General features: G+C 43.4%; 1 long non-coding RNA gene across 1 annotated transcript; it reads right to left on the reverse strand.

Annotated features, from left to right (window-relative positions):
- Positions 1-575: 575 nt before the first annotated feature.
- LOC135406682 (uncharacterized) lies at positions 576-6,027 on the reverse strand. The gene is made up of 3 exons (XR_010426415.1): positions 5,950-6,027; positions 1,275-1,450; positions 576-681 (listed from the first exon to the last, which is right to left on the reverse strand). It is a non-coding gene; the product is annotated as an uncharacterized LOC135406682 (long non-coding RNA).
- Between the last annotated feature and the right edge of the window lie 4,153 nt (positions 6,028-10,180).

Genomic DNA, 10,180 nt, shown 5'->3' on the forward strand with positions numbered 1-10,180 from the left:
TATGGCAGGGAGTAAGAGTTAATAAGTCAAATGAAGAAGCCTAGGGAAATTTGACCGTTCTCTAGTGAGAGTGCCCCTTTTTTTCTGCAAGCATTGAATGCACTCCTTTCACACTATCTGAAATTATGGGTTGAAGTAATTAAGACAAAAATAAAGAGAATCAAATCACTGAGAAAGTCTTGTAATGCCAAAGGTTTAGTGTTCCATAACAGACTAGGATGACTCATCTGCAAAGCACTCTGAAATCCTCCTGCATGTTGACACAACTCCATTGTCCTGCTGTTCAGTGTCTGTGTTCCAGTTGTCACAGAAAATGAAAGGACAATACTCATTGCTATGTTGCAGCTGTATATTGTGACTAATTCATACTTTCCCTTTGGGGGAGGAACACAAGCTGGTCTTCCAGGTTCTCAGGCATCTGCAACACACATATGCAATTCTCACATATCTGAAGATGGTGAATGTTAGACCCCACTTGCTGCTAATAAACCATCATTAGTGAATAGCTGATATAAGCTGTTATAGAATTGGTATGAATGTTTCAAGGTGTAAGCGAGATGGGGTTTTTAGTCTGGGAAGCCTCTTTTATTAGATGAACTGACCTGTTTGGAGGGAAAAACCCCACAACAGAAAAGCCTTTGGGAATCTAAGACCTCCAGGCTGAATGCTTTCCAGCAGAACCTGAAAAAACAGTGTTGTCGCCAAATGAAAATTCTGTTTTTATAACAAGTTTGCATTTGTTGTACCAAAAAAAAAAAAAAGCTTGTGTGGTTTTTCATTTCACTGAAGCCCCAATATTTCAAAACAAACATGACACCTGTCTGTCTGTCTTTCAACTGATATTTTTTGTGGAGAAAGCAATCCTTTCTAAATGAACTCCAGTCTGGCATAACATTGGAGAGCATGAGCCCTCTCTCTCATTTACATAAATATGTCTTTTATTAACTGTCAGTACAAGAACAATTTATCATGTAAGACATAAGCATCTGATAAGTAAACAAGTTGGATCCTTCACTGACATAACTCAGCAGACCCATGTGAGTTCAGTGGGTCAGCATTAGTTTACATCACGTGAGATCTAACCCAGAGACATGTGCAGGAACACAGGCCAAATCCTAACCAATTCTCCATTTCATTTTCCCTAGTTTTAGATGTCAGACAGCAGAAAGTAAGGGAGAGTGAGCCCATATACAGAGGTAACGTGTCTGGGTCTGTGCATGTAGACAAACTCTTTTATTAAGCCACTAATAAACATGGATACAAATAAAAGGCACCTGGGGTTAATGACAGACAACTATAGATGCTGCTCCTCTGACTTCTTCTCTTATTGTTCGTCTCTGTTTGCTCGGGTGGCAGCCACATGGTTGCCTTTCAATAATTCAGGATCCGTTTTGCACGCATGGCCAGTCCTGCTTGTCGCATTTTTTCACCTGATCACAAGTCCATTTCTCTGTAAATGAAGCAAGGCTTGTATGGAGTTGCAATACCTTTTATTAGACTGGCTGATACTGAAGGAGGGGGAAGGGAGGACAGTAGGAAGAGTTTGTCTGCCTGAAGCTTTATAACTTTCTTAATTGTATCAACTACTCTAACAATATCTATTACTTTCCCCAACGGCTCGTTTTCCTGATTTTCTTAGATTGTCATGACTATCTTTTCTGCTATTTCAGTGATGCTATGTTAAATTTGTGTGAACTAAGAGCTGCATTCCTACTAAGTGCCCATCTCCACTGACACCTATGTGCTGTTTTAATTACCTCTCATGGATACCACAGTTCATAAAGATATGGGAACAAACAAGATTCATTAACATTTGATTAAAGGTTATTTAAATAATTGCCTGTCACTTCAGGATTTGAACCATTGATCTGACCATTTATACATGAAGATGTTAGCAGTAGAACTGTTAAAAAGTAGAGATCAGTAACAAAAATGAACTGAACAGTAAAATAACTCAGTCTGAGTCTCAAGCACGTTTTCCTAGTGTAATATGGAATACACCACTAATGGCCACTGTTCTTTGCAGTCTGACGTAGGAGAGCTTGCATTAGAAAGCTCACTGGCTGCATCACTTAATCCCTTCAGAAACATTTTTGCTTAAAAAATACCCTTTGCTTCCTCGTATGCCACTCTTTAAATGAGAGTTTCAACAAGTTCACCATCAGCAATGCCAAAGGTATTATCTTTGCAAACGTGGCTGTAGAATTATCATGGTATTTAATTAATGCATATAGAATGTTCTGAAGAGTGACCCGAACTGCAGTGTCACACATACGTATAGGTACAAGCTACTACAGATCTTTTGGGCAGCATAATCCCCTTTGGGGGGTTGTAGACTGCCATGCAGAAGGGATAGAAAAGAACCAAAACAAAAATTAAGGATGTTGTAAATGTCAGTCACCTGTGTTTAACAAGGCAAAGGTCTCTTTCTTAAGTCTGTCACTTCCATCTTTTCTTCTCCTTTTCTTCTTCTCACCTGGCCTAAGTGGCATACAGAAAGGAGTGTTCCTTCCCTTTCCTCTGAGCACCTCTTTCTCAGTCCTAAGCACTCTCAAAACAAGAGACTGTCCCCACAGAGATCAGTCCTGAGAGTTTAAGCTAATCATGTATTTCAAAATAACAAGGTTTGAGTTCATTTCACTTGCCATTAGGGTGCAATTGCTTTGTGTTTCCAGGCTTTTATCTGCAACCATGAAGGATGGATGCTTTATCAATTTTTTAAAATGTTTATAAAGAAAGCTGAGGATCTCCTTTAACATCTCAGTGGTTTAAGAAGTGTGAGGCAGCAGAGACAACTCTGATTTCTGGGGTCTTGACTCCTTCTCCTTGCTTTACTTGTTACACTGATGTTCAGCAGAAGTTAAGATGCCAGTAACAATTTACATGTATCTCCCATTAGCAACTCTGAGAAATCTCTTGGATTGTCCTTTAGGTTTGTTGAGGTTTATTGTTTTGTTCCAATCCCATATCTTATTATGTACGAATATTTATACATAGATTTAATATATTTTGCTCTCCTGTCTTTCCTCGGGTTATATTTTTTTACTTGGTGCTTTCCATTTTGATTGAGGTGGTGACTAGATGGCCTCATCTTCCTCTTGGTTCAAAGAACAATTCATTATTTGCTCATGTCTGGGGAATGAATGCCTCTGTATGATATGTTGGGAGACAGGGATAAACATCCCTTCTGGCTGATTGATAGTCTTATTAAAGATTGCAGTAGGTGAAATAATCCCCTGTAGCTTCATAGGGGTAAGATCCCTTTCTCTTTTCCCCTCAAATTGGCTTTAGGGCATGCTTGGGACTTGGCTTATGCTCTGTCCAATCTTAGAGCATTACTTAATTAGCCTTTATTGAAAGCCATTAGCATTGATCAATGGTGGCACACACTTTTTTTACTGAGGAAGATGACCACAGTGTTTATCCACTAAAAACTTGAAAAAAAGTTGAATTTGATAATTTGTTGCTATTCTTGCTGTCATTTTATAATAAATTTAATCGATGTGCAAAGATTTTGAGCTCTTAGTTGTCATCTGCAATATGCAGGAGGAGGAAGAAACAGCAGTGATACCTTGATTCCTCAGTTATGTATTCCTTGCTTGAGTTTTCCACTTTGCTTCCATATTGATCTTCTCTTAAGGGGCTTCTTTGCACATTTTCCCATCCTGTGGTCCATCACTGGTTGCACCCTTGACACTGTCAATGCATTCAGCCTTGTCCTCTTCCTCCTACTGCCCTCTTACCTTCTCCCACTGTACCCTGTCTGCAGGAGACAACCATCTGGACTCTGTCTCTCTCATACCATAAATCCCTTCTTGTTCATTTTTTCCAGGAACATTTATCATCCAGTCCCCTCATCGACTGAATGTCCTTTTTAAATTAATAATTAGAGAACAAACAAAATGTGTACATAGCCTGCAATATGTTCAGCTATTGCAGCTTTCTGATCCAAAGCATGTGAAAATCAATGTGGACCCCTCCCTTGATGCTACAATCCTTATCCCTCCTATAAAATGAACCTTTTTTTTTGCTTGTAATGCACTGCTACAATCCATATAATAAATTAGATTATAATCCCCTCATGGGCAAGGACCTGTCTTTTTGATATGCCTGTGCATTGTTGATCTCATAGCACATATGCATCTTTGCACATTCTCACCTCCTGCCTATATCCAGTGCACCAGGATATAAGAATGAAATGAGAATAAAAGTGGACAATATTTTTCTAATTATTAGCATGCAGATAAGCCCCTTTAATTAAGGAAATTATATACCCTGTAAAAAAAGAAAGCTTCCCTGTCAGACTGCAGTCTTGTAATGGCTTTGTGTGTGTGCAATTAGGACCAAATCTTGAAGCCACCGAAGCCAATAGTGGCCCTTAATGGGATTAATTCTTCATTTGTGGGGTGATGGGCTAGATGATCTAAGAGGCCTTTTGCGTCTTGCGCTTCTCCAATCTCTCTCAGGGTAGATGACACATAATGGAGAAGACAGCTGTTTTTGAATAAACTGCATTAAGTGTCCACATATATTTCCTAATGCAGGTTAAAAAACCCCCACCCCTGTCTCTCTGCTAGTGTGCATGGCCCTCTTACAGAGCAGGTCTCTCCTGTGCTGCAGACAGTGTATGAGCTCGTCAATACCCTGCAGGTTTCTCGGGGGTATGTATCTCTGTATTTCCCGAGATCCTCTGGGAAAACTCCGCAGCTAACGCTAATCAAATTGAACCACTGTCAAGACTTCCTGCGAAGCTTCGAGGAAACATTTCTGAATATTAGAGGTACAGGAGAGGAGAGTTAAAGTTGGGGGAGGGAGGCAGGACAGTTTTAGAGCTTAAGTGGATTACATAGCTCCATAACCCAGTTATGGGTCCGTGGACTCGAGTGAGCTGTTTTTTCCCCTCCTCTGGCTGTCTGCCTGTCAGATAGTTCCCCTGACAGGCAGGCTTTATTAACCTCCCCCAGCTGGCTCTCTCAGCATTTCTTATTTTCCAGTGCTTGCATCCCCTAGCAGCTCATCTCAGCCCTTCTCATATCTCTAAGCTCCCCAGGGTCCTTCCTTTAGCTGCACCAGCTGTCAGCACCCGCTGAAGTCTCCTCACTAGCCCACTCTAACCACATTTACCAAACCCACTGACTGGTCTCTGATCTCTGCCCATGCAAGCCCCAGGGAGCCAGCAAAGTGTGCATGGTTTAGCTCAGACCACAGGACCTACCTTTCAAAGGTAAACTGACTTGCTTCTATTTTAAATAGCTAAGAGGGCTAGCTTAAAAACAGATGAGTGCTTGAGCATCAGTGTTTGCTGGTATGAAGGAGCAGCAAGTGCCTAGTGCATCTGGGTGCTCTAATATTTCCACACTCCGCAAAAAGTTGTGTGATCATGGGTTAACTGTGAGTCTGGTTGTTGAGCCTGAGCCCTGAAATGTCCCCTCAAGACTGATGTGTGAGCCTGACATCTGCTGGGGACAGCACCCTGCTACAGAAAATGCCAGGCCATCCTTCCTCAGGGATGGTCTCCCAGGAGGGATGGTGGCAGGGAAGCTGCCGCCTGAGGCACTCTGAATGGAATACATCCAGCCTGGAGGAGGCAACATAGACAAAGGACAGGTTAACCCAACCACAGCCTGATATGAAGTAAAGGCTGAAAACCCAATTTACACTGGAGGGCTTCAGTCCCCCAGGAGTGAGACAGAATTAAGACAGCAGCTAGACAGCCAATGAGTATAGCCAGGGTTTACAACATCTGCATGGGTGTCCATGGCCACATGAGAGACAGAACTGTGTCTGCACTGAAACCAAGCTGAAATCTGCTTTCCCTCTTTCCTTTTGAAGCATCCACCACTGTCACTATGTTTTTCCTTTGTTGACATAGTTGGTGGCTTGCCTGAGTCTTATTCAGCCCTCTGGGCTTGACAGCCAGAAATGCTGCAGATAGACTCCCAAAGTCACTGCTTGGTGTCCGCCATCCATGCGTCTCTGTGTCTCCTTTCTGTCCTCAGCCACAGCCTCCTTCTCTTCCCTCCCCTCCCTGCCACTATGACGTATCTGTATGGAACTTTAGTCCAGTCATACAGGAAAGGATGGTATCCAGGGCTGACTATAAGAAAGTCATGTGTGAGTGGCTCAAGGACATAAGGAGTGATGGAGAGTAGAAGAAAGTGCCCCTTGGTCTGATTAAATACTGATCGGATGCCTTAAAACTGCGCTGCTGCTTTGGCTCTGGCTTGAGTGCCGTAAAGGAGGGTGGTGGTGGCTAGGCAGCATCCCTGGACATCTCTTTGTCAGTGAGGGCATCAGGTCTTCTGCTCTGACCAGATGCAGACAACCAGCCAGGGCCCAGTGCTATCCCATGGTACTGCATAGGTTGCTGCTAGTGGAAGGTGCCCCTGCCCATGGCAGGGAGGCTGGAACTACGTGATCCTTAAAGTCCTTTCCAACCTAAACTATTCTATGATTCTATGATGAGGGGCTGTGCTGCTTCTGGATTTGCATACAGTTCACCCAGTACCAGTATAGGCACTCTGGGTCATGATCTAGTGGGTATATTAAAAGGAGGGATACCAGGCAGTATGTAGACAATATGTTAGCTTGGAGGTTTGTTGATAGCAGGGCTATCAGCAGCACCTTTGGGCTCTTTGCCAACACCTAAATAATTGGAAGTGTTACTTTCTCCTAAAAGTAAACCTGGCCTTTGTGCTGTTTAGTCACAGCATTGTATTTTTTGCTGACAGACATGAGCAGATAAAACATATATTTTAAACCCTTGAGGAGAAAAAAGAAGTTGGCAGTTCTCATGGCTTTATCAGGGTTCTTATGACAGTGTACGTTGCTTTTTTTCCACAAATATTCATATTCTAGAGGAATATGACGAGTTGAGGACCTCAGAGGTTTCATTAGTATTTTTAGAGTGAGGTTTTAGAGCTTTAGATATGGAGGAACACTAAGGACATGATGCCAGTTTAACCTAATGATTCAGAAACTATAAAGCAAATAATAATAAGCTAACACATCTATTTTTAAACTCATGATTTAAGCCACTGTCATGATTTTGATAGGGACTGACATGATTTTCCAGCATTGGGACTGGTAATAAAGCTTTTGTGTACTGATTTGAATGGAAAATCCTTTGAAAATCCTCCAGCTTGCTTGCTTTAGTCAATACTTAACAAGGACTCAGCCACAGCAGCGAAAAATATCCACCACTCAGGACTTTTTTTTGACTCTCTCTTTCTCTTCCTGCATAGAAAAAAAATCTGACACCTAATAGTCATGATTCATTGTAGTCCTAGAGTCCAGTCTGAGAAACTTGTGTACATGGGAATCCTGGAGCTGACAACAGCCTCCCTGGAGTCTAAACACAGGGCAGGAGCATCCCTTTGTCAAAGGAGTTTTCCATAGGGCTGAGCATCAACTAAAGAGAAAAGAGGACAGACCTGAGTCGGGTCTACACAGCTGGCTAGGGCTTGTGCTACAGTTATTCCATGTCCCTATAAAGTTGTCCTTTGGCTGGGCAGGAGCTGAAGGTAAGATGAGCTTCAGAGATGCAGAGAGGGTCAAGCCATGGCACCAAGCCTCGGTGCAGCTCCTTCAGTCCCTGTGTGGGCACATGAAATTGCTTGTCTAGTGGCTGTGTCCGTGGAGGAGTGGGAGAATGCCAGCTGGTCCCTGTGGTATTTAATTTTTTCTCAGGAGCTGAGTAAGGAAAACGTACATGGGACGAACCAGCTGGAAGCAGGAGAGATGAAGTGCCATGCCTACTGTCCCAGCGCACTGTGCCCTTGCACTCTGGATCCAGATACCAAACCTGGTGGGAGACAACTGCTTTTTTATACCCCTAGACACAACCCAATGTTTTCCAGCTCATCAAAAGGGCCTGGGATCAACTGAAAGAGCAGTAGGCACTGAGTAAGGCAGATCCGTCTCAGTGCTATTTTGAGGCACTTAGCTTTCTGGCCAGCGGGTATGCTGTTATTCCTCTAATACAAGACAACAAACACATGGGGAATATATATGAAAAAACAGGTGACTCATAAGTGAGAATAGCCTCATTCTGTCATTAGAGGACAGTAATTTGCCACATATTTGTATCAACATTAAAAACATCTGCACAAAGCAGCACTGCCCCGTCACACGCTCTGGGCTGCACATGTGGCCACAGCTGCCTGCAGCAGGGGAGCAGGAGAGGGTCCACAGTCAGTCACTGTTTGACCCCAATTTCTTCTTTTTGTCTGAGGAGAAAAGAAGGGTGAATCCTGCTGCTTGGCCTTAAATCTGTTACCTGCTGCTTGGCCTTAAATCTATCATGAAGTAATTTGAGACTTTGAGTAGAACTTGGTCTTTTCTTCCTCATATTAAAATGGAAGAAGATAGTGTTTTATAGGTCTGTTAGATCAGCAAGTATGCACTGATCTTTAAACAATTATGTGAATAGCCTTTTGTGCTACTACTGGACACAGAGCTGTCAGTAGAAAGATTACCTGAAATGAAATCTCAGACGAAAAGTGAATTGTGAATGGCCTTGATCAACTAAATAGGTGTGTTCACTTTGAGGACTAATGATAACACAGGTAACTGTTTGTATTGGGTTTGCGTGGCAAAGCTTTGGTAGTGGAGGGCTACAGGCATGGCTTCTGTGAGAAGATGCTAGAAACTTCCCTATGTCCATTAGAACCCATGCCAGCAGCACCAAGATGGACCCACCACCAGTCAAAGCTGAGCTCATCACTGATAGCAGTAGTTCCTCTGGGATAACATATTCAAGAGTGGGGAAAAAACTGCTGTGCAACAGCATCCAGGAAAGAGGAGTGAGAATATGTGAGAGAAACAAGTCTGCAGACACCCAGGTCAGTAAATGAGAGGTGAGAGAAGGTGCTTCAGGTGCTGGAACAGAGATTTCCCTGCAGCCCATGGCCATCCCGGGCAGACCAAATATTCACCTGCAGCCCACGGTGGAGCAGGTGGATGCCCAAAGGACATTGTGACCCCATGGGAAACCCATGCTGAGGCAGGCTCCTGGCAGAACCTGAGGCATCATGGAGACAGGAGCCAATGCTGGAACAGGTTTGCTGGCAGGACTTGTGACCCTGTGGGGGACCCAAAGCAGAGCAGGCTGTTCCTGAAGGACTGCACCCCCTGGAAGGGACCCATGCTGGAGCAGTTTGTGAAGAACTTCGACCTGTGGGAAGGACTCATGCTGGAGAAGTTCATGAAGGACTGTCTCCCACAGGAGAGACCTCACAGTAGGAGGCTGAGAGTGTCAGGAGTCCTCCCCCTGAGGAGGAAAGAGCAGCAGAGATAATGTGTGATGAACTGACTGCAACCCCCATTCCTGTCCCCCTGCACCACTGTGGAGAGAAGGGAGAGAAAATCTCATCATAAGGCTTTTTATTTTCTTGGTTTTTTGAGGCAGACTTTTTGGTGTGGGCTTTTTAAAAACAAAACTAAAACCAAGTATCTCCACATATCTGGAATGCATCAGCCCTACTGCCAGTGGTGTGCACGCCATCTATTAATGAAAAAATGAATTAATTAATGTGAAAAAGCTGGATGGGGAAGGGCTGGAAACTCCTAATCTAAGCCTAGAGCTCTGCCAGCATGACTATAGAAATAGAAGGGATGGTGCAGTTCCCTGCTCACTCCCTGGCAGCAGGATGGCACTGCTGCTGGGGGCAAGAACAAGGCGTCACCTTTTCATCAGTACTCTTCTCTATTTCTTCCCATTTTGTAAGAGAAAAACAAATGTCTTTTTCAGAAAAAAAAAGTTTATTAAAAATCAGAAAATAGAAAGAACCAGGAGCTAAACATCTTTTTGGAGACAGGAGAGTGGGGGCAAGCTTTACAATGGCATTTCTTTTTCAGAAGTAATCTCCCATTATTTCAGGGAAAAGCAGTTGGCAACTTTCACTCAGCTTGGTTTGGCCCATGGCACTGAAGAAACATGGAGTCAAATGGTGTGGAAGATGGGAATCCCCTGGTGCCCTGGCTACCACGACCCCCACCTCGCTTCTTCCTATAGCTTGTTTTGAGGAAAACAGGCTGCAGTCTTTCAAGGACCTTAAAGATCTGCTTCATATTTATTTCAGGTGCCAACTCTGAGTGCAAATGCTCCCTACTCACCCATTTTCAAAGTCCCAAGTGGAAGAGGAGTCTACCTGTTTGCAGGAGGGTGTTTGTTACTGAT

The sequence above is a fragment of the Pseudopipra pipra genome, chromosome 2 (assembly GCF_036250125.1).
Source record: "Pseudopipra pipra isolate bDixPip1 chromosome 2, bDixPip1.hap1, whole genome shotgun sequence".
NCBI classification, from domain to species: domain Eukaryota; kingdom Metazoa; phylum Chordata; class Aves; order Passeriformes; family Pipridae; genus Pseudopipra; species Pseudopipra pipra.